This window comes from Bos indicus x Bos taurus, chromosome 13 (genome assembly GCF_003369695.1).
Source record: "Bos indicus x Bos taurus breed Angus x Brahman F1 hybrid chromosome 13, Bos_hybrid_MaternalHap_v2.0, whole genome shotgun sequence".
Lineage (NCBI taxonomy): Eukaryota > Metazoa > Chordata > Mammalia > Artiodactyla > Bovidae > Bos > Bos indicus x Bos taurus.
Genome location: NC_040088.1, coordinates 20087137 through 20110799, shown reverse-complemented (window position 1 = coordinate 20110799; position 23663 = coordinate 20087137). Strand labels below are relative to the sequence as shown.

Here is a 23663-nt window from a genome sequence, read left to right as displayed (position 1 = left end):
TTATGCATATTATAAACAAGTGCTTCTGAAATTTAAAATCATGCTCTTTCACATATCATCTAAAATCAACTCGTGACCCACAAGGGTACATCCTACCTTCTGGAAATCATTGTGCTAAGCTTTTTTGCTGATCACAATGGTCCCTTCTAACTTTTGCATTTGAGAATTTATGAAGTTCTCTTTCCCAAGTTGGTGCTGAAAAGTTGTCCTGGGTGGGAGGGATCCTGCTCTCTGAAGGAGTTCACAAACTTTATTCCTGTGTAGAACTTTGGGACAATTAACATTCATGAGAGATGACTCAAGTCAGGAGCCGTGAAGGGTCTGCGAATTTACCCTACCTACAAGCAGTGAAGCTAGACTGCTTCCTAGGTGCTAAAAACAGAGTCCTCGGGCAGAGCCGGGACTGCTGTACTTCCAGAGAAAGTGTAGCCAGACAGTCAGGCTTTACTCTGATTCCCCATGTCTCCCAAGGCCCGAGGAAGTGACACAGGTGGGCCTGCACACACAGATAAGTTCTTTCACAGTGGGGACTACTGAGCTTGGAGAATCTACCACTTTTATCGTCAACAGTAATGAGTCAACTCTTTGTCTGGGGAAGATATTATTTCACTCTGTAAGGTTGCTTCCTACAAACACAATCCTGAGAAATGGCCTGGGTAGAGGGCAGTCAGCGCCTTGCATTCTTCGCATATCCAGCAAGAATATGCATGGAAGCATAGGGCCAACTGTGGGTTGCCTCTCCCAACAAACCACATCCATGGATATGCTGGCTTCAAACTCCATGACATGGGTCAGATAGGCGAAATTGTGTTGTGAGGTCACAGGGCTAAAACTCCATCATTCTCTCCCCAACCCCTGATTCCACTTCCACCAGTAATAATAAAAGGTAAAAGGGTCACTCATCTCAGGAGTTTAACTTTTGTTAGTAAAATAACCCAAAAGTTGGCAGTCTTCACTAGTTTTCCAGTTCAAGGGAAATCACACTAATGCGTTATATCCATTAGCTATTGCGCTGGTTATACCACAAAACTATCAACCTCAAACTCTAGGCGTGATACAACAGCATTTGGTTTGGGGTTATGAGTTTCTTGGTAACTGGGTGACTCTGCTCCATGTTTTCCTCATTCTCCTCCTTGAACCAGTGGGCTAACCAGAACAGGATTTTCTCGTGATGATGGCTGAATTGTAAGAGATGGTGTCCAGCTGCACAAGTACACCTCAAACCCTTTGGCCACAGCAAGTCTCATGGCCAAGCCCAAAGCCAAGGGGCAAGGAAGTATACTCCATCCATGGAGGTAGAGGGGAAGGGAAGATATACTCCTGAAAGCAAGCTAATCTTTCCATTTATCAAAAGCCCATGGTGTCTCTTCTCAGCAATTTTTTACTCATACAAGGCCTCAAGCCCTCTTTACAAAGCCTCCTCCATATTTTCCCTTCAATCCCAAAGTGTTAAAGAACAGTTCAGCCTCAAATGATGACTCTTCACACAATGAACTCCTCCCCTTGCTCCAAGAACAGGGCTTTAGAAAAACTTACACTCATTTTTCTTAATTAACTAACATTTCTTCCCAAGAATAAAAAAGAAATAAAACATGGATCCCAAGTTCATTTTTGTAAGCTCCCTCCTCTTCCCAGCAGGCTGAGGCCTACTCTTGGATTGACAAATAACCCCAGTGCTTTATGTTCCAGCTTTTACATGCACATGAGGCCTTCTGTTTGAGAAGAGATACGAATTGTGCCATTCCTCATACAGAATGGATCTGTTCTAGCGTTTATGGTTATATAAGGTTATAAAAGGTAATAAATTAATTTAGAAATGATTCAGGAAAGAGAGAGAGAGTAAGAGTCAGAATAATAGCTAAAGTGTATATTTTCTTTGCTGCCTTATAGAGTGAGAGAGAATACAGTGAGGGGCTGGGCATTACAAGGAGGTTAAATAATAAGTACCTGATTCAAGGACTTCCCTGGAGGTTCTGTGGTTAAGAATCTGCCTTCTAATGCAGGGGATACAGGTTCGATCCCTCTTTGGGGAACTAAGATCCCACATGCCACAGGGCAACTAAGCTCAGCCGTCACAGCTAGAGCATGCTGCAATAAACAGCCTGCACGCTGAAACGAAGACCCAGCATGACACCCCCCCCCAAAAAAAACAACAGCTAGAGACAAAAAATGACTGTCATTAGAGAAAATGGATACAGATAAAAAGAAAGAAAACAGTTGGAAAAAAAAAAAAAGTACCTGACTTAAGAGTGTTGTGTTATAACTATCTTTTCCTCAAGGCTCTTTTTCCCCTTTATTTCTGGTGTGTGTGTGTGTGTGTGTGTGTGTGTGTGTGTGAAAAGAATTAAGCAGGGGTATATGTATTCCTAGGAGTCCCCAGAAGGTATTTCCTATGTGCAGTCTCTCTGTGGCTCTTCCTCTCTTGTCCCAGCTCCTGCCTGTGAACATCTGTTGCCTGGAGGCCTTTTGAAGGCTCCTCATCTTTGCTATCACTGAGAATATCTGTGTCAGTCAAAGACTCTTTGTTTGAAGCAATAGAAACTCAACTCTAACTACTTTGAGCATGAAAAGGGGATGTATTGGCTCACGTAACCAAACCATGGACAGTACAGAGCAGAGCTGACCCCAGCATGGACTGGATTTAGACATGCAAACACTGTCAGGCTTTTCTCTCTCTCTTCTCTCTGTTGCTCTTTGCTTGTTGGAGTCATTCCTGCCTCTCACAGATGGTCTTTCTCTACTTGGAGGGGAATGTGGCCTCTGGCAACTCCAGCATCATAGCCTTCCAGCTTTAGTAGCTCCTGGAGGATAGAGAACATCTATTTCTCAGCTCTGATAGGAAAAATTCCAGATATCACTAACTGGCCTGGCTTGAGTCACATAATCATGGCTCCATTTCCAGAATAAAGATGGGGAGCACTAGAAGGGCCATGGGGAAAATCATTAGGAACCATGAAACCACTTTAAGTAGTGTGAATTATTGTGCTCCTTTTGTTGTTATTGTTGTTTAATCACTAAGTTGTTATTGTTTAGTAGCTAAGTCACGTCTGACTTTGCAGCCCCATGGACTGTAACCCGCCAGGCTCCTATGTCCATGGGATTTTCCAGGCAAGAATACTGGATGGGTTACCATTTCCTTCTCCAGGGGATCTCCCCAACTCAGGGATTGAACCCATGTCTTCTGCATTGGCAGGTGGATTCTTTACCACTGAGCTACCAGGAAAGCCCTTTATCCTCCTTATGAGAAATATAAAATTTGTCCCAAGCCTTTTCTCCACTTTGCTCCATAGGAGGGCCATCCATACAATGGCTGGAGGTGGGGCGATCTGACAAAACCTCCCACATAGATGTCCTGTGACCCTGCCATAAAGTAACATACTATTCCAGGAGGCAGCTCCCTCTCACCCTCTTTGGGAGCCCTCTGAATTTTGTCTCTGTGGGTCAGTGGGTGAGTCAGGTTCAATTCCTGCAGAGTAGCTGGCTTGCGATGTGACACTACACAGCAGTTGCCCACCTCTTTGGAGTAGTGTTGCTGGGAAACATGACTGAACTCCTGGAAAGGCTGGTGACTAGCCAGTTTCATTGCAGTTTTGACTCCATTTAAAGCGTGGGGCATTCTCCTTTGACATGCCTTGGTCTTACAAGCCTCCAGACTTGAAAGCCTTGAGTTCTAGAATTGGCTGTGCTATGCCACTGATCAATTCCCTTCTGTCAGCTTATTGCCTTTCCAAGCTCTCCCCAAGCATATCTGCACTCACTTCTGCGCTCAGAAGCCTTAGTGAGCAATGCAGGATTTTCTGAAGATTAGCTCTGTGTCAAAAAGTTGTCACCTAACTGTACATTTACTTATTTTAAATTAGACTAAAGTGTTTTCAACCCTGAATATTCATTGGAAGGAATGATGCTGAAGCTGAAGCTCCAAACCTTGGCCACTTGATGACTTTTCCAGCTGACTCACTGGAAAAGACACTGATACTGGGAAAGATTGAAGGTGGGAGGAGAAGGGGATGACAGAGCATGAGATAGTTGGATTCAATGGACATGAGTTTAAGCAAACTCTGGGAGATAGTGAAGGACAGGGAAGCCTGGCGTGCTGCAATCCATGATGTCACAAAGAGTTGGACACGACTTGGCGACCGAACAAGAACAACAAAATGTTTAAGATATGCATGCATCATATGTTATGATTATCACTAGACCACTAGAGAAGTCCCTGAATTAATATTTTTAATGCACTGATCAAATATCTAACTTGATAACATAAGCTAAAAGAGCTTCTATCATATTTGTTTATTATTTATCATCTCCCAAGAAAATATATAATGAATACGACATTTAAAAAAATATTAAATGGACGATGTCTCAGGGTTCCCTCAGATGCAGATCCCGGGTCCAGATTTGAGACCAATTAGTTTATTTGGTGGGGCGTGGGGGATGATCCCAGGAAGTGCTGATAGTAGAGTGGGGAGTGAGATAGAGAAGGAAAGGCTGCCAATAAAATCATGTGTGGTCAAACAATTACCACTGAGGCAGCTGGAGCCTAATTCCACTGGGGAACTCTGAGAGGCAATTAAGAACACCCCTCAGAGTTATTCTATACAATGGGTGAAGATGCTGGCTGGTCATTGGTTGAAGGGTATTTTTGTGGGCATTATATCACCAGTACTATTGCCTTGTACAGCACATGCACCAAGCATGCTCCAGTGGCCAGGTCCTTTGGATTATAGCTGCAGTAATTATCCTTGGAGCATGGCTGGAGTGCTGAGGAGATATGGCTAGGGCTCTGCCAGCTGGCTGCAGTTGGGTTTTCCTTTCCCCAAACCAAGATATCCTAGGGTTTTCCACCCTACTGCTGAATCAATGAGGGGTGTGAAGGGTGGTCCACATAGGTCCAGGTGCTGTCCCGTGACCTCTGAGGTCACAGTTCAAGGACAGCACAAGGATACGTATGTGTGGACTGGTCGAAACCTACACAATGTCTTGAATAAAGGAAGGGGTAGAGGCACAGAAAGAGGAACGTTTTACTCAAAAAATACTAAGTACTAACTCATCTGAGACTTTTAAACTGGAAGACTAAATTACTATTAATAATCAAGTTCGTATTTTGTCTTATTAATAAATAGATGAGGCACAAGAAAAAAAAACCTGTCATATAAAAAATAAAGAACCTATACTTTTTTTGTGCCTGTGAGTTGTAGAGGCTAGATTTCCATCCTCCCACAAACACCATCTCCATGAGGACAGGGCCTTTCACCTGCTTTGGTTGTGGTCATATTCATAGCTCATAGCACTGTGCCTGGCACATAAAAGATGCTGAACAAATATTTGGTGAATGAACACGTGTTCTATATTTTCCTATGAGTGACCTCCTTCCCTGCAAAGATTCAAGCCATTTAGTTTCAGTTAGTTTATTGCAGCTTCACCCGGAGCCGGGCAGGAGTGCTGGGTGTTTTCTCTCAGACAATTAAGCACTTTAGTAAAGAGCCAGGGAGTGAGGGGCTGCTCTATGTGCCCACCACAAGCCCGGCTGGATTCACAGAGGGTGGTGAGGTACATCAGTTACTGGCTGGTAACTGATGGCAGGCGTGTGTCCCTTCAATTTAATGTTCTCTTAATGAATATAAGTAATGGTTAGGTTGTCCTTCACTGCTGATATGTTTCTGTCTCTAAGGGTTATTGCAATCAGGGATGAACATTGCTCCTCAAGCCACTTACGTCCCCACTGTGGTGGAGTAGAGTGGGATTCCTGGCCCATCGCAGCCCTCTTTTAGTTGGGTGAGTTGTGTTTCCTCTCTGAGCCTCAGATTCTTCATCTGGATAAGGCAGCAGCCTTGAGGATAACTCTAGGCTTTTATTTCTGCAGAGCCTTGCCTCACAGTGGAAATACATGTGACTTTTCAACATGGCAGGCCACATACTTCTTCACCCACAGGGATTCCCTTCATGATATGGGTCTTGAGTTAGCCAGTCCTGGGTCCAAATCCTGGGTTCAATTTCACCACCTCTTTTTGGCTGTATGACTATTTTATTTAACCTTTTTTTTTTTTTAAGATTTTTTAATGTGGACCATTTTTTTTTTAAGTCTTCATTGAGTTTGTTACAACATGGCTTCTATTTTATGTTTTGGCTTTTTGGCCATGGGGCATGTGGGATCTTAGCTCCTAGACCAGAGATCGAAACCTCCACTCCTTGCACTGGAAGGCAAAGTCTTAACCACTGGACCGCCAGGGAAGTCCCTTGGCTGTACGGCTTTAGACAAGTCGCTACACATCTATGAGCTACACACATTTTTTCTTTGTTTAAAAAACTGTTTATTTATTTGGCTGCCTTGGTTGCAACACGTGGGATCTTTGTTGCATCATGCAGGACCTTCTCTTACAGTGCCCGGACTCTTTAGTTGAGGCACATGGGCTTAGTTTCAGCTCATAAACTTCGCTATTCCTTGACATGTGGAATCTTAGTTACCCGACCAGGTATCAAAATTGCATCCCCTGCATTCCTGCTGCTGCTGCTGCAAAGTCGCTTCAGTTGTGTCCTACTCTGTGCAACCCCATAGACGACAGCCCGCCAGGCTCCCCTGTCCCTGGGATTCTCCAGGTAAGAACACTGGAGTGGGTTGCCACTTCCTTCTCCAATGCATGAAAGTGAAAAGTGAAAGTGAAGTCTCTCAGTTGTGTCTGACTCTTCTTAACCCCTTGGACTGCAGCCTACCAGGCTCCTCTGTCCATGGGATTTTCCAGGTAAGAGTACTGGAGTGGGTTGCCATTGCCTGCATTCCTAGGCAGATTCTTAAGCCCTGGACTACTAGAGAAGAGCCTCTTGATGAGAGTGAAAGAGGAGGGTGGAAAAAGTTGGCTTACAGCTCAACATTCAGAAAACTAAGATCATGGCATCTGGTCCCATCACTTAATGGCAAATAGATGGGGAAACAGTGGAAACAGTGTCAGACTTTATTTTTCTGGGCTCCAAAATCACTGCAGATGGTGATTGCAGCCATGAAATTAAAAGACGTTTGCTCCTTGGAAGAAGAGCTATGACCAACCTAGATAGCATATTAAAAAGCAGAGACATTACTTTGTCAACAAAGGTCTGTCTAGTCAAGGCTATGGTTTTTCCAGTGGTCATGTATGGATGTGAGAGTTGGACTATAAAGAAAGCTGAGCACCGAAGAATTGATGCTTTTGAACTGTGGTGTTGGAGAAGACCCTTGAGAGTCCCTTGGACTGCAAGGAGATCCAACCAGTCCATCCTAAAGGAGATCAGTCCTGGGTGTTCATTGGAAGGACTGATATTGAAGCTGAAACTTCAATACTTTGGCCACCTGATGTGAAGAGCTGACTCATTGGAAAAGACTCTGATGCTGGGAGGGATTGGGGGCAGGAGGAGAAGGGGACGACAGAGGATAAGATGGTTAGATGGCATCACCGACTCGATGGACATGGGTTTGGGTGGACTCCAGGAGCTGGTGATGGATACAGAGGCATGGCGTGCTGCGGTTCATGGGGTCACAAAGAGTCGGATATGACTGAGCAACTGAACTGAACTGAACCAGAGAAGTCCCTGTAGTCCTTTTTTTTTTTTTAATTAAACACACATACACATGCCAGACACAGTCCCAAGACTGTAGAGTTCAAGTCCTGAATCTAGAGCTTGCTAGGTGTATGACCTTGCAAATCATTTAACCTCTCTGAATCTGTTTCCTCATCTTTTAAGTGGGAATAAAAGTGTTTTTGTCCAGGGTTGCTGTAAGAAGTAACTGAGTTAAGATACGTGAAACACTTAGAACTGTGCTAGCAACATAGCTAGCAAGGATAAATGTTTGCTGTTATTATGGCTGCCCATCTCGTTGAAACTTTACAACCCACTCTGGGAAGAAGTTTGACTTCCTCCACTTCTAAACTAAGGGTGATAACACCCACAGCACAATCACCCACTCATGGTTATGATTATGGAAAGTAACACAGGCAAAATAACAATAGCTAATATTTATTGAGTATTACAGATATTATATTGTATGAGTCAGAAATGTGCTTGGCAGCAAGTAGCACAGATGAAAATTAACAGCGGCGCATACTTTTTATGGAACTTTTTTCATCTCACATAAGAAGTCTGGAGGGATCCAGGCTCTTTCTTCTTTAACATTCTTATCAAGTCAATTTTTGTTCCCAAGATTTCAAGAAGGCTGCTGTGCCTCTGTCCATCACATCTGTGTTCCAGGCAGAACATGAAGGTAAATGCAAAAGGCTGAAGAATATCAGCTGAGTCTATCTCTTTAAAAAAAAAAGAAGAAGAAGAATTTTTCTGGTAAGTAACATCAAGAGACTCCCTCTTGCATATTATTAGACAGAACTCTATCACCTGCCAAAGACTGGCAGGCTCTGGTAAGGAAGGCATTGGGAGGCAAGATGTGCAATGATTTACTCCCTACTTAAAGGCCATATTTTAAAGAGGCCAGCCTGTCTACTGTTTTATTAAAAAAAAAAAAAACACACTTATTTGGGGATTTCCCTGGTGGTCCAGTGACTAAGACTAAGGGCCCACATGCCACAACTAAGACTCAGCACAGCCAAATAAACATTTTTAAAAACCTAATTTGGAGACCAAGTAGTAAGGTAGAGAGGAGAGACAAGGCTCTGAGGGCTGAGCCAGTGAGAAAGGACACACAAACAACCTTGCAGTGACCTTCGAGAGCTTCCTCCATAACCTAGAGCTGTCAGGAGCAGGTGTTCCAAACCTGCCGTCTACTGTCGTGGGAGTCTCCTCATTCTGTCACATGCACTTCCTTCCCTCCCAGCTAGCGTGTCTCAAAGCTGGTGGTCTCACACCAGTGTGTGTGACCTGAGTTCAGCAGGGCAGTGGGCTGGAGCAGTCTGGAGTAGGGGAAACAGAGCAAGGTTCAGGGAGAGGCAGAGACAGTCATAGCCTGCCAACTCTTCTTCTTTCTCTTCCTAACAAAGGGATTTCCTTTGTTCCCTTCCAAAGGGAATTTGCTTGGGATAGAGAAGATACGGAATCATGTCTTCCAAGAGACCAACCTCAGGGATGATTCTCTTCCCTTTGAGAAGAAGGGCTCTTGTTTTTCATTTTCTTTGTCATCAATAACAATCATTAGAAGACATTACCATTTCTTGAGGAACTTCCATGTGTTGGGGACAATGTATACATTATTTCCAGTCTTCCTAGCAAGTGTCAAGGTAAATATAACTTATGCCCATTTTATAGAGGTGCAATTTGGGATTTAGCTTCAGGAGCTTGTTCAGTAAGAGACAGGTTTGGGGTTGGAACTGAGTCCTGATTATTAGATTTCTGGTTCTGATGTCAGCACTGACTGAATACTTGGGAGGTCCAGCCTCCTAAGATTTGCCAGCAAGTGCATCCAAAATGAGAAATGTCTTCTCTTCAGGTCTCAGATGCCCAAATGGGCAAGGATTAAACTTACACAGTTTTAACCTGTACTAGAGTAGAAATCAAGGTAAGAGGGCTCCAGCCCTAGTTCGGCAACTTTCCTCCTTTCAGTGTACATGATGTGTGCGGTCCCCTCTCTAGGCCTATTGTCCTATCTGTAAAATGGACAAGTGGGACTAAATGTCTCCAAGTCAGTTCAGTCCATCCTAACCTGACAGCTCACTAGGGGTTCTTGTTTGTGCTGGAAGGATGCAAAAGTGGACAAGACAGGCCTCCATCCCCTAGCCAAGCAGAATGCATGCTTTAATAGTTATAAAGAAAGGGCAACAAATGTTGGAGAGTGAATCATTTCGTTTACGCTTAGCAAACGGCAAGTGTGTCTGGCAAAGGAGATAAGATAGGCTTCTTGGAGGAGGGAAATTCTTCTTTCCTTCTCTGACCATATGGTTCCAACGGGTGTTGCTATCTCCTTATTCACGCCACCTCCCTATTCATGATAATTGGTTAAAGAGTAGGCACCTGGCTCAAGGTGGGCCAGTCACAGTACCTGGCCCTGCACCCATGCTGCTGCTACTGCTAAGTCACTTCAGTCATCTCCAACTCTTAGTGACCCCATGGACTGCAGCTCACCAGGCTCCTCCGTCCATGGGATTCTCCAGGCAAGAGTACTGGAGTGGGGTGCCATTGCCCTTCTCTGCCTGCACCCATAGATAACTGGTAAAGGGATGAGCACCCATTCATGTTGGACCAATCCAAGTCCTTCCCTTAAGGAAGGCTTTAAATCCTGTCAAGAGCAGAAGCAGAAAGCTTTGGTCTCACTAGTGGAGCAGCTGAGAGTTCTGAGGGCTGAGAGCTGCTTCAGCCAACTGTCCAGCTTTGAGGAGGAAAGCTTACACGCAGACAAGGGCTGAGGAAAGAGTCCTAGTAATATCCAAGTCCCTGATCCCATCGTTTCAATTCTCTGAGCTTGGTTGTCCAGCCTTCCCATCAGTTCTGGGAGCTCCTTGATACGCTCTTGATAAATTCCTTTTCTCCTTCTGTTAGCCTGAGAACTGAGAACCCTGGCTATATCCTGGGGCTCTGGGGCAATGTGAGTGGGGCTACTCCTCACCTGAGAGGGTTCATTCTCAAGCAGGTGGACCAGAAGGAGAGTGTCATTCCAGTTGAGAAGTGCATTAGCCTGGGAAGCAGGAATCCCTCCCTGTTACTGAATCTTGGGCAAATCATTGCACCTTTCTGAACTTCGGTTTTCTTCTTTGTGAAATGGACCTGGCATAGAATAGGCACGTGTGTGCTAAGCCATTTGTTGTGTCTGACTCTGTGCAATGCTATGGACTGCATCCTGCCAGGCTCCTCTATCCATGGGATTCTCCAGGCAAGAATACTGGAATAGGTTGCCATGCCCTCCTCCAGGGGATCTTTCTGACCCAGGGCTCGAACCCATGCCTCTTATGTCTCCTGCATTGGCAAGTTCTTCACCACTAGCACCACCTGGCATAGAATGATGATTCTCAAAGTTGGTTCTGCAACACCCCATGGAGCGACCACTGTTTAAGAAGGACGGTTGGTGGTTGGGGTGGGGAAGCCTAGAAGGCAGCACTCTGGGTTCCCTGCCCAAACTTCAAACAAAGCCAACTCCTCTCTCTCATCCATTTATGCGTTGCGTTTCTGTGAAAGGTCTGGCTTAACAGAGGGCTCTGTAGCTTAACAGGTTTAAAGACCCCTGGATAAGATGTCTTTGGAGATCTTTCCTGTTCTACTAGTTTGTGAGTTTATAAGTTATAGGAGAAAGAATAACTTTCACACTGATGATAAAACCATTCTGGGTGTTTTGCTCTATGTCAGGCACTGAATGCTAAGTGCTCTACATACATTTATCTTGTTAAAAAAAAATCAGTATAGCAACCCTATAGTGTGGGGAATTTTTAAAAATTATTTACTTGGCTGCACTGGGTCTTAATTGCAGCATGTTGGATCTTTGATCTTTGTTGCAGCATGCAGGATTTTGTTCCTTGATCAGGCATTGAATCCATCCCCCCTGCATTGGGAGCTCAGAGCCTTAGCCACTGGACCACCAGGTAAGTCCAGGATGTAGGGAATTTATTATCTCCATTTTGCAGATAAGAACCTGGGACTTATTGGTGCAGCCATTATGAAAAACAGTATGGAGTTTCCTCAAAAAACTAAAAACAGGGTTGCCACATGATCCAGCAATCTTACTCCTGGGCATATATCCAGAGAAAACTACAAGTTGAAAAGATATATGCACCCCTATGTTCATAGTAGCACTATTCTCAATAGCCAAGACCTGGAAAGAAACTAAATGTCCATTAACAGATAAATAGATAAAGAAGATGTGAGATTTTATATATATTAAAAAGTAAAGGCATCACTTTGCTGACAAAGGTCTGTCTAGTCAAAGTAATGGTTTTCCAGTAGTCATGTATGGATGTGAGTTTGGGACGTAAAGAAGGCTGAGTGCCGAAGAACTGATACCTTTGAATTGTGATGCTGGAGAAGGTTCTTGAGAGTTCCTTGGACAGCAAAGAGATCAAACCAGTCAATCTTAAAGGAAATCAATCCTGAATATTCATTGGAAGAACTGATGCTGAAGCTGAAGCTCCAATACTTTGGCCACCTGATGTGAAGACCCACTGGAGAAGACCCTGATTCTGGGCAAGACTGAAGGCAAAAGGAGAAGAGGGCAGAAGAGGATGAGATGGTTAGATAGCATCACTGACTCAATGGACATGAATCTGAGCTAACTCTGGTACATAGTGAAGGACAGGGAAGCCTGGTGTGCTGCAGTCCATGTGGTCACAAAGAGTCAGACATGCTTTAGTGACTGAACAACAACAACAACATATATATATATGTGAAGGAATATTACTCAGCCATAAAAAGGAATGAAATAATGCTATTTGCAGCAATATAGATGGACCTAGAGATTATCATACTAAGTAAGTCATAAAGAGAAAGACAAGTACCATGTGATATCGTTTATATGTAGAATTTAAAATATGAAACAGATGAACATACTTACAAAAGAGAAACAGATTCACAAATGTAAAGAACAGACTTGTGGTTGCCAATGGGGGTCGGGTGGGGGAGAGAAAGATTGGGAACTTGGGAATAGCAGATGCAAACTATTACATATAGGATGGATAAACAAGGTCCTACAGTATAGAACAGGGACCTCTTTTTAATACTCTGTGATAAATCACAATGAAAAATAGTATGAAAAAGAATCAGTCAGTTCAGTCACTCAGTCATGTCCAACTCTTTGCGACCCCATGAATCGCAGCACGCCAGGCCTCCCTGTCCATCACCAACTCCCACAGTTCACTCAAACTCACGCCCATCGAGTCAGTGATGCCATCCAGCCATCTCATCCTCTGTCGTCCCCTTCTCCTCCTGCCCCCAATCCCTCCCAGATCAGTCTTTTCCAATGAGTCAACTCTTCGCATAAGGTAGCCAAAGTACTGGAGTTTCAGCTTTAGCATCATTCCTTCCAAAGAACACCTTATATATGTATAATTGAATCTCTTTGCTGTACAGCAGAAATTAACACAACATTGTAAATCAACTATACTTAAACTTAAAAACAATTAAATTAGAGGGGAAAAAAGAACCTGGGACTTGAAAGATGAAGTAATTTCCTCGAGAGCACACAGTATTGTTAAGTAGTGAACAGGGGTTTGGATCCAAACTGACTAGAAGGCATGAACTGGCAGCCCACAGGCCAAATTCAGCCTTAAGATACGTATCTTTCAGCCAGCACCATGCTTTTTTTCTCTTTAAAATTTGAATTAGTTTCCAGCATTTAAAAACCAAAAGATTTTGTCTAAGAATTTGAATTTAAAACTTATTTTTCTCCTCACACCTGGCAACTGCCCACACTGGGAGCTTATACTCCTACATGAGTTGTAGTACCTCCTTTAGAAGGGGCATGAACTCCAGGTTTGCTACAGACCCCATGACTCCCTGTTATCTTAAACCTGACCACTTTGCTTATTTATGGTACTTGCCTGGCCCTGTAGGTATCTGATCTGGCAACCCCAGTTCTAAGCACAAGCCTGTTTCTGCCTTAATTTCTTCCTTCTTACATCGCTCCATCGCCATCTGTTCCTTCTCCAGGTCCTGCTGACTCTCCTCATCACTTCTCTGTCATCTGCTCCCTCCTCTTCATTCGCCTGCTTTTCTCATCTGCCTTTTTCTTTGCCTCCCACAAAGGCAGAGTCTCTCTACTCTTCCATCTCCTTGAATCCATCTTCTTAATTCAGATCTGGGTAGCTCTACCAATGTCATTGTCAAATCTCTGAAAAAGGATTCGCCCATGCTGGGTGAGCTCAGAGGGCAGAAATTAATTCCAGTGGTGGAGACAGGAGGTCATTGAAAGCATGAGTTGGGGCTCAGATGGCCCTGGGTTCAAATCTTTGTTCCTTCATCTACCATCTGTGAGACATCGGCCTGCCACATTTCCTCGTCTGTAATATGGGGACAAAAACAGAACCTAGAGTCAAATCAGATTGCTTTCAAAAGTTCTTGCAACCTTGACACTTCACCATTTTAAAGCAACTTCTGCTCAGAACCTTTCAATTATTCCCACCTCCTACTAAGTTGAGTGGGGAAATCAGTTCCTCCAAATACTAGTTCTACCTTACTTCTTTTTAAAATCTATGTATTTGGCTGCACCAGGTCTTAGTTGCGGCCTATGGAATCTTTAGCATCTTGTGGCATGTGGAATCTAGTTCCCCGACCAGGCAGTGAACCCAGGCTGCCTGCATTGGGAGCTCATAGTCTCAGCCACTGGACCACCAGGGAAATCTAACTCAGTTTATACCTTGTGCGGCAGAAACCTCAAGCTCTTACATTCCTGCCTTCATACTTGCTATTCCCTCTGTCTGGAATACCTTCCAGCATTCTGTAAACAAATATCTCATAAATATGTGAGACATTAATACCTCCACCTGTTGAACCCTACTCATTTGCTTCTGTTAGGAAATCTTGTAAGTTAAAAAAAAAAATTCCTACTCAAATGATTCAAACTCTAACGATACATTGGTGCACAGAAAAGTCCAGAGGTAGGTCAAGCTTCAGGTACGTCTTTATCAGGTCTCTGGCTCATTTTTTCCAGCAATATTTTCTCCATCCTGTCCTCTTCTATGTGATGGGTTTTGTTCTCTATTTGGCTTCTCTCATGGTGGCTGTGATGGTCAATTTTTTTAAAAACTTAAAAAAAGTCTTTACTGAATTTGTTACAATATTGCTTCTGTTTTTTGGATGCAAGACAGGTGGGGTCTTATTGGTTCCCTGGCCAGGGATCAAACCCACACCTCCTGTATTGGAAGGTGATGTCTTAACCACTGGACCACCAGGGAAGTCCCTGTGATGGTTAATTTTATGTGTTAACTTGATGGGCTAAATTATGCCCAGATAGCTGGTAAAACATTTCTGGGAGTGACTGTGAGGGTGTTTCTGGAAGAGATTAGCATTTGAATTGGTAGGCTAAGTAAAGAAGGGCAATGTGGGTGGGCATCTTACAATCTGTTGAAGCCTGAATAGAACAGAAAGACGGAAGGATGAATTTGCTCCTCTGCTTGAGCTGAGACATCCATTTTTTCTTGCCCAGGACACTGGACATTGGTGCTCTTGGCTCCTGGGCTTCTGGACTTGGACTGAATCATACCATTGACCTTCCTGGTTCTCTAGCTTGCAGATGGCAGATCATGGGACTTCTCAAGCCCACATAACTGCGAACCAATTCCTGTAATAAATCTCTTCTTCTATATATCTCAACATATCCTATTGGTTCTGTTTCTTTGGAGAACCCTAATATAGTGGCTAAGAAAAAATTCTGCCACAACTCTAGGCACCACACTGTTCAGAAGGCAAAAGGATATCTCATCTTCATGCTTCACCTTTATTAGACCAACAGTGGTAGATCTTTAATAATCAGAAGGTAGGCAGTATAGTGACTCAGTGTGAAGGTTCTAAAGTTGGACTCCATCACTTATTAACTGTGTGACCTTGGGAAAGTTAGCCTTTTTGCCAGTTTCTGTACAGTAGAGATTATAATAGTAAATACCTCATAGGAAGGACTGATGCTGAAGCTGAAACTCCAATACTTTGGCCACCTGATGTGAAGAACCAACTCTTTGGAAAAGACCCTGGTGCTGGGAAAGATTAAAGGTGGGAGAAGGGGCCGACAGAGGATGAGATGGTTGGATGGCATCACTCACGCAATGGACATGAGTTTGAGTAGGCTCCGGGAGCGGGTGATGGACAGGGAAGCCTGGCGTGCTGCAGTCCATGGGGTTGCAAAGAGCTGAGTTGAGCGACTGAACTGAACTGAACATAGGGCTGTTGTGGGAACAAGCTTGAAAAGCACTTAGCAGATTGCCTGGCAACTAGTAAATGCTCCGTGTTAGCTAGTGTTGCCAGTATATTTCCTCAGAAACATCTCCCTTTATACGCTAATCTTCAGGGATTCTTCTGGACGACGCAGAGTACTCCTAGCATTTCTTTGTTGAATTCATAACCATGCATTCAACTAACATTAAATGAGGACCTATTGTTTTAGGTTCTGGGGAATGAACAAAACAGACAAAATCCTTGTGGAGATGACACTGCAGTGAAAGGTAAGGGGGCGGGAGAGACAATAAATGTAATATTTCATGTTGTGATAACTGCTACAGAGAAGAATTCACTAAGAAAGGGTGTGAGAAGTGCAGAGGAGTAGCGTGCTGCTATTTTAAATGTGGGTCATTTCCTCAGGTTTCCCTAAGGAAGTGACGTTTCAGCAGCAACCTGAAGGAGAAGTCAGCCATGCCAGTATCTGGGAAGAGAGCATTTGAGGCAGACACAAGAGCCAGTGCAAAGGCCCTAAGATTAGCAGTGTGTTTGGCATGGCCAGAGAACAGGATGGAGGCCAGTGTGGCTGGAGTAGAGTGAGATGAGGTGAGAGGAATACAATAGGGGATAAGGTCTGAAGAGTAGGAGGGGGCAGATCACACAGAACTTTATAGGCCATGATCATAATCCTCAGTGCCAGCAGGATGCCAGGAGGGAAGATGATGTCACCAGCACAGAGAAGTTTTATAATTGAGGCCGTGAATAGAAAGGGGTGAGTGCTTCAACCTTCCTGGTGGGGGCTGGTCAGAGAGGACCTCTCAGAGGAGGTCATCCCTGAGTTGAGTGTTGAACAGGAGGCATCTGGGCAGAAAGGAAAGAGCAATTCAAGTAGAGAATGTGCTGTATCAGAGAGAGCTAAGAGATTGTGGTCTACTCAAAACAAACATGGTAAGGCTAATACACAGAGAGGGAGGTGAGGCACCAGGGGTCAGCCAGAAACAGAGCAGAGGAGACTGGCAGGGACTAGATTCATTAACTGGTTTTTGATTGACTCATTCATTCCCTCAAGTGTTTTTTTGAACACTGGGTTTATGCACTAGATCTAGTGACACAGTGATATACACAACAGTCTAAGATTCCTGACCTCATGGAACTTACCTTCCAGTGCAGAACATGGGCAAAAACATGTAAACTGATCAATAAATGACAAGACTAAGAAATGCCGTGAAAGACATGAACAAGAGGCCTAGTTTGTCAAAATAGAGAACATCTTTAAGGTGACTGTTCAGGGAAGATCTTTCTGAGGTTTTTTCCCCAAACTTTTTTTTTTGTGGGCGGGGGGCTGCTGCTGGGTCTTAGTCGCTGCATGGGGGGTCTTTTGGTGGCAGCATGTGGGACTTAGTTTCCTGACTTGGGATCAAACTCAGGTCCCTTGCATTGGGAGCACAGAGTCTTAGTCATTGGACCAACAGGGAACTCCCAGGAGGTGATATTTAAGCAGAGACTTGAGGCATAAGAAGAAATCAGAAGTTAGAAGGGGTGGGGGAAGAACACTCTTGGCCTTGGGCTCAGTCATCACCATCTCTCTAATTTGATTTCTCTTCCTTTTGAAGCAAGATACAGAGATCATTAAACAACACAAGTGTAGCTTTAACTGCTGGTCTGGCAGATTCAGGCAGGTTTCATTTCAAACTCTGCTCTGTGCTCAGGAATCCAGTCTCTTAGGCAGGTTCTGGGAGAAGTGATGTGAAAAATCAGTTCAGTTCCTCAGTTGTGTCCAGCTCTTTGCAACCCCACGGACTGCAGCACACCAGGCTTCCCTGGCTTCCCAGGCTTCCATCACCAATTCCCAGAGCCTGATAAAACTCATATCCATCCCATCGGTGATGCAATCCAACCATCTCATCCTCTGTTGTCCCCTTCTCCTCCTGCCTTCAGTCTTTTCCAGCATGAGGGTCTTTTCCACTGAGTGGGTTCTTTGCATTAGGTGGCCAAAGTATTGGAACTTCAGCATCAGTCCTTCCAATGAATATTCAGGACTGATTTCCTTTAGGATGGACTGGTTAGATCTCCTTGCAGACCAAGAGACTCTCAAGGGTCTTCTCCAACACCACAGTTCAAAAGCATCAATTCTTCGGTGCTCAGCTTTCTTTATAGTCCAACTCTCAAATCCATACATGATTACTGAAAAAACCATAGCTTTGACTAGACAGACCTTTGTTGGTAAAGTAATGTCCCTTTTAATATGCTATCTAGGTTGGTCATAGATTTTCTTTCAAAGAGCAAGTGTTTTTTAATTTCATGGCTGCAGTCACCATCTGCAGTGATTTTAGAGCCCCCCAAAATAAAGTCTCTCACTGGGATGTGAAAAATACAATCACAGAATCATGAGTCGGACGTTGCATGGAGAATCTTCTCTTCCCAGCCTTCAGGGAAATCTACAGCTGAAGGGCTTACGGTCCTCACGTGCTCTACGGCTCCACGGCTGCTCCTTGGAGGTTGCACCACTGATTTAGGTAAGTTTTTGACAGGAGAAATATTCATGAGGCAGGACAAACATCCAGATCGAGATCCACTTATAACATTTCCTGCACCTTGGAAAGGTTCACTCTAATTTAACATTTTTTTTCAGGTGGAAGTGGCACCTCCTCCCGCCCCTCACGGCGGAGTCTCCGCCCAGTCACAACCAGCAGCGTGGACCCTGGCCCTGTCAGCGCACCAGGCTCCCTTGAAAGTGAAAGGACCTGGGGTTCCTTCCTACTTCGTCTCTTCCGCATCTTCCCGGCACCGCCCACCGGCAACTAGTTTGGGCCCCTTCTCCAGGCTCCGCCCAGCTCCAGCCCTACTTTCCTCCTCTTGCCCCTTCGCCATCGCCCTCCTTCCGGCTCCTCCTCAAGTGGCCACCTTCGGGTTCCCTCCTCCTGGTTCGGCTTCCGGGCCCGCCTCCTTCTGTCCCGCTTCAATCTCTCCTCCCTTTTAGGCTTTTCTTCAGACCCCGCCTCCAACACCATGCCCTAAGGGCCCGTACTTCCCCAAGCTCGCCGGGTCCTCCCTCCACTCTTGACCCCTCCCCTGAGTAGGCCCCGCCCCGCCCACTCCTCCTCTTTTTCATGCTCGCCCTTCCCGGGTCTGCGAGGCCGCCACTGCCTTCCATACTTGTCTCGCGCGCCTCTCTTCTCGCCTTAGCACCCTCTCGGCCCCGCCCCGCCTTACGCTCCGTACTGGTGTAAGAGAGCGTCTTATCCCGCCCTAGGCCCGCCTCCTTAGGCTCCCACCTCAGGCCTTCCTCCCTGTTAGGCCCCGCCCCGACCTCTCCTTTCTCTTCTCCCCGCCGAAGCTCTGGACCTTTCCAAAGCTAGGTTGAGGGGGTGGGAAGAGCAGCTGCGTCTCGGGAGCCAGGCTGTTAGGGCGGGGCTGCGGACGCCGCGCGAGCGTCGCCGGGCTCTTCTCTGGAGACCGAGGCGAGGGCAAGGGGTGGCTGGGCCCAGGCCGGAGCGGCGAGCGGGGCCGAGCTGAGAGAAGCCCCTCCGGGCACCCCCGCCGCCGCGCGCCTCAGTGGTCCGGGCCAAGGGAAGGACTCGCGGCTGCTGGGCTCGCACCGCTGTCAGTGCGGCGGGGTGCGCGAGCAGCGCGGGCGCGGGGCGGGCTGAGCTGAGAGAAGCCGAGGGGGCGACGGGGGCGACTCCCGCGTGTGTACTCAGCTCCTCACGCTGCGGCCGGGGCCGCCTTCTTCCTCCCTCCCTCCCTCGCTCCCTCCCTTCCGCCCCCGAGTGCGGCGGCACCGCCTCCTTCCGCGCGGCGCGGCTTCCTCCAGACCTCTCAGCGCGGGTGAGTGGGGGCCGTGAGCCGGGGCGTCTCCTTCAAGGTGCGGGGAGGGGGTGCTCCGGGTTCCTTTTCGATCACCCACCTCTTCGCGCGGGCCGCTGCCTATTTTTAGAAACTCTTTTTTCGGCCCTTCTGGGAGTCTCGGGAGCCGGAGTAACTCCCAGCCCCCTTCCCCCGCACCTTCCCCTCTACTCGGCCCCGCCGCCTTGGGTCGCCGGCCGGGCCCGCCCGCGCCCGCTCCAGCTCCCGCTCCCGGCTGCCCTGGCGTTCCCTGCCCGCCTCCTCTCCGCGGGCCGGGCCTGGGCCAGGAGTTGGCGGGGTGGGCCCGCGCCCGCTCGGAAGTTGGAGTCTTTTGTGCTCGCGCCCCGCCCCGCCCGCCGAGGGGAGGAGGGGGGAGTGGAGGCCGCGCCGGGGAGGCCTCGGGCGGGCCCGGCCCCGGCTCCGGCCCAGACCTGGGGCGTTTCCCGACTCTCCCTCCCGGGCTGGGTCTGCGGGATCCCCGAGACGCGCAAAACTGGACCCGCTTGGCTCCCTAAGGACCTGAGCGCCTCCTCGGTCCCCGCCTCTCCCGGTCCTGGGCTCGTGGCACACCTTGGGCTTCTTAGAGGAACAACAGCAGGCCCTCGAGCTGGGGCCGCGCGCCGCACTTCACGCAGCCTTTTCCCGGCGGAGCCTCAGTTTGCCTTTCAGTGAACCGGGAGAAAGAAAGTCGCCTTGCAGGGTATTTTGTGGATTCAGGGAGGAAACTGATGTGTGAGAGAAGTGTTTAATACCAACAGGTAACATTTAACGGACTTGACGCAGGAACTTCGGCAGCCTGTTTCCGTAGCCTGTTTCATAGAATGCTCAAGACTGCCTTCTGAGGTTACCCCCATTTACAAAGACAGAAATCAAGGCTCCGAGAGGTTAAAGAATGTGTTCCAAATCACAGTGTGTAGCCACCGAAGTGTAAAGCCGTAGTGCTGGTGTCTGTTATTTATTTCTTAGTGTGAGCTTGTGTAATCTCTTAGTGCAGAACGGATTTTGAGTCCCATCATTAGATGAGAGACCTATCTCCGTCCTCTCTGGTTCACGGGCCAGTGTCCATTATGGATGAAATTCCATCCTGGATCTGTGCGAGGTCGGGGGGAAAGGAAGTAATTACAAATTTCTTGCTAATATTGCCCCTTAGGAGTGGATGGATACAGAGGACTCCAGATTTCCAGCACACTTAAGTTCCCTGGGGTTTTTGGCTCAAGGAAGGCGTAGGTCATTTAAAGCAGTGAGGTCCATCTTTTGTTTGTTTATGGCATGTTCCTCCAAATCTTGTCTATTCTGTAGTGTTTAAAGGGAGGGGGAGCAGAAAGTGGCTTAGACTCTCCTGCTTTCAACTAGAGACTTATTTTCTTATTTTCAGATAAGGCCCAGAGGGGTAAAAGTGGACTAAAATTAACTTTGGCAAGTGTTCTAGTTTTCCAGTGTGTTTGATGCCTGTGTGTAAAGATCAGGCAGGGATGTTCCTAGGCCAGGTCTTGAGTCTACTGATATTTGCTGTAGTTCTCTGGAGTCTGGAGGATCCCTTTTCCAAGATTGTGGATTTAAGAGTAGTGGTACATAGGACTGCCAAGGGGTCCTCTCTAGTCTTTTTTTTCCTGCCTTTTCCCTCTTTCCCCTTAACTTCGGAAAGGGGAAGTAAGTTGTCTAAATTCACAGACTGCTTTAGTGACAGAATCAGAACTAGGATTTCAGTCTTCTGACTCTGAATATTTTTATTTCTACCATAGTTTGCCACCTTTTGAAAGAACAGTAAACTAGTTATTCAGGCCTTAAGACCCAGAATCCCGAGTGAAATCACCAGGAAGTTACTTAGTCCCAGCATTAAAAGGAAGCCAGGTTTTGTGCGCTGCAAAACAAATCATGCAATATTTGTCCTTTTGTGACTGGCAAAGCAGGCACTCTCATAAGTTACCACTATTGTTGCATAGTACTTTGTTTACGTTTTATAGTTCTCTCTTGTAACCATTATCTGATTTCATTTCTCATCTAGTTCCCTGAGGTAGCTTGTAGTGTTTGGTTTATATTTCCTTTTTTACAGCTCTAATTGAGAATTGAAACATAGCAAGGTTTAGGGCACTTGCCTTAGATCACCAAATTAACAAGTGGAGAGGACAGGACGTCTCTCATGGGCATAGCATTTGATTTGCTGTGGCACCATGAACTTGGCTACTCATTGTGATTCTCTGAGCCTCAGTTTCTTTATCTGTAAACTCTCACAGGGTTGTGTGGGGCCTGTGGGAAATGGCTGTGAAAGTGCGTTGTGGCAGTAGGCTAACACATACTAAGTACTTTCCATGTACCAGTCACTGGATTAAGGACTTGTGTGGAGTATCTCATTTAGTTCTCAAGAGCTACTGTGTGAATTAGGTACTATTATTAAACCTGTTTTGCAGAAGAAACAGTTTATATGACGTGCTCAGGGTCATGTAATTGATAACTACAGACAATATAATTTTAAAGCTGGTATGCTTTTTTTTCTGTAAAGGTACACATAAGATAAAATTTTACCATTTTAACCACTTTTACATGTACAGTTCTGTGGTATGACATATATTTACATTGTTGTGCAACTATCACCATCTGTGTCTAGAACTTTTTCATCTTCTTCAACTGAAACTACATATAAACACTTATTTTCCATTCCTTTCTCCCTCCTAGCAACTATTATTCTATTTTCTGTCTCTGTGAATTTGACTACTCTCGGTGCTTCATATAAATGAAATCATGCAATATTTGTCCTTTTGTGACTGGCAAAGCAGGCACTCTTAGTGCCTCCCTTAAGCCCAGAGTGCTCTGTAAATGCAAAATGATGATTAGGCCTCATCTGCAGTAGGGTGTGGCATGCAGTTCCCCAACAAGGACCCAGGCCTGCTTATACCCCTTTGGTTAAGCTTCCCTACCCCTTTCCCCCAACTCTGCAGATTAAAGTTCCTTATCACTGAGGCCTTTTTTGCGGATTTCTGCTTGCCCCTTCTGTGTCTTCTAAAGGGAACTCCTGCTCTTGAGATAGAACCCAGGGGACTTCCCAGCTTCTCCTTGTTTGCATCTTCCTTTCTGGCCATCCTGGGTTTGGGCGTATGGGACTGCAGTGATCGAGAGTAGCAGTGCTATGACAGCAGCTCAGATCAGAACTGCTCAGGATGATTAAGTGGATTACCTTTATGAAATGCTCCCTCTCCATGCCCTCCTCTTTGCATAAAGGCGCACAAGAGGGATTAGTTTTTGGGTTTCTAAGAGGGTATTTACAGAGAAGACAATGGCACCCCACTCCAGTACTTTTGCCTGGGAAATCCCATGGACAGAGGAGCCTGGTAGGCTGCAGTCCATGGGGTCGCTAGAGTCGAACTCTACTGAGTGACTTCACTTTCACTTTTCACTTTGATACATTAGAGAAGGAAATGGCAACCCACTCCAGGGTTCTTGCCTAGAGAATCCCAGGGACGGGGAAGCCTGGTGGGCTGCCATCTATGGGGTTGCACAGAGTCGGACACGACTGAAGTGACTTAGCAGCAGCAGCAGCAGCAGAGGGTATTTATGGATCCTCGTTGCTTGCAGGTGGTTAAGATGGAATTAAATGCTGCATTTAGTCTTTCAAAATTCCCTTTGGTTTGACTGCTTCTGTGTCTTTGTGTGCTTTGGGGGGTGTGGTGGTAGCATGTGGTATTTATATTTGTGAAATGTAGTTGGAATTTTGTCTTGAAGCCAACAGAGGGTTAGGTTGGGAGGTGTTCCAAAGATGGATAATAGGGCAACAAAAACAGATTTGATCATGTTGCACTTGCCTTAAAAATCTGATGGCCCAATATTGCTTACATATTAAAGCCCAAACCCCTGAGTATGATAATAAAGTCAGAAAGTACTGAATTGTTTATTGGAGAGAATCTTTTATAGTTAAGGGACTTAAAGTCATAGACCAGGTGGCCACCTGGCCAACATTTGAGTAGGCTACCTGTTGAGATTCTGTTTCATTGGGAACCTCATTATTGGAAAGTTTTCCATTTACAGAACAGTTATTAAGCATCTGCCACACATAGCACTAAGCT

General features: G+C 45.9%; 1 protein-coding gene across 5 annotated transcripts in view; it reads left to right on the top strand.

Moving 5' to 3' along the window:
* The first annotated feature begins 19108 nt into the window (after window positions 1-19108).
* RALY (RALY heterogeneous nuclear ribonucleoprotein) overlaps window positions 19109-23663 on the top strand; it is a 90423-nt gene continuing 85868 nt past the window's right edge. For 2 of the 5 annotated variants that reach the window (XM_027558772.1, XM_027558769.1), the window contains exon 1: window positions 19135-19587. The gene's annotated coding sequence lies outside the window, so the exon portion shown is untranslated. Of the gene's footprint in view, window positions 19588-20014; window positions 20364-23663 lie in introns of those variants that run through there. The other 3 variants (XM_027558771.1, XM_027558773.1, XM_027558770.1) reach the window with 3 other exon arrangements.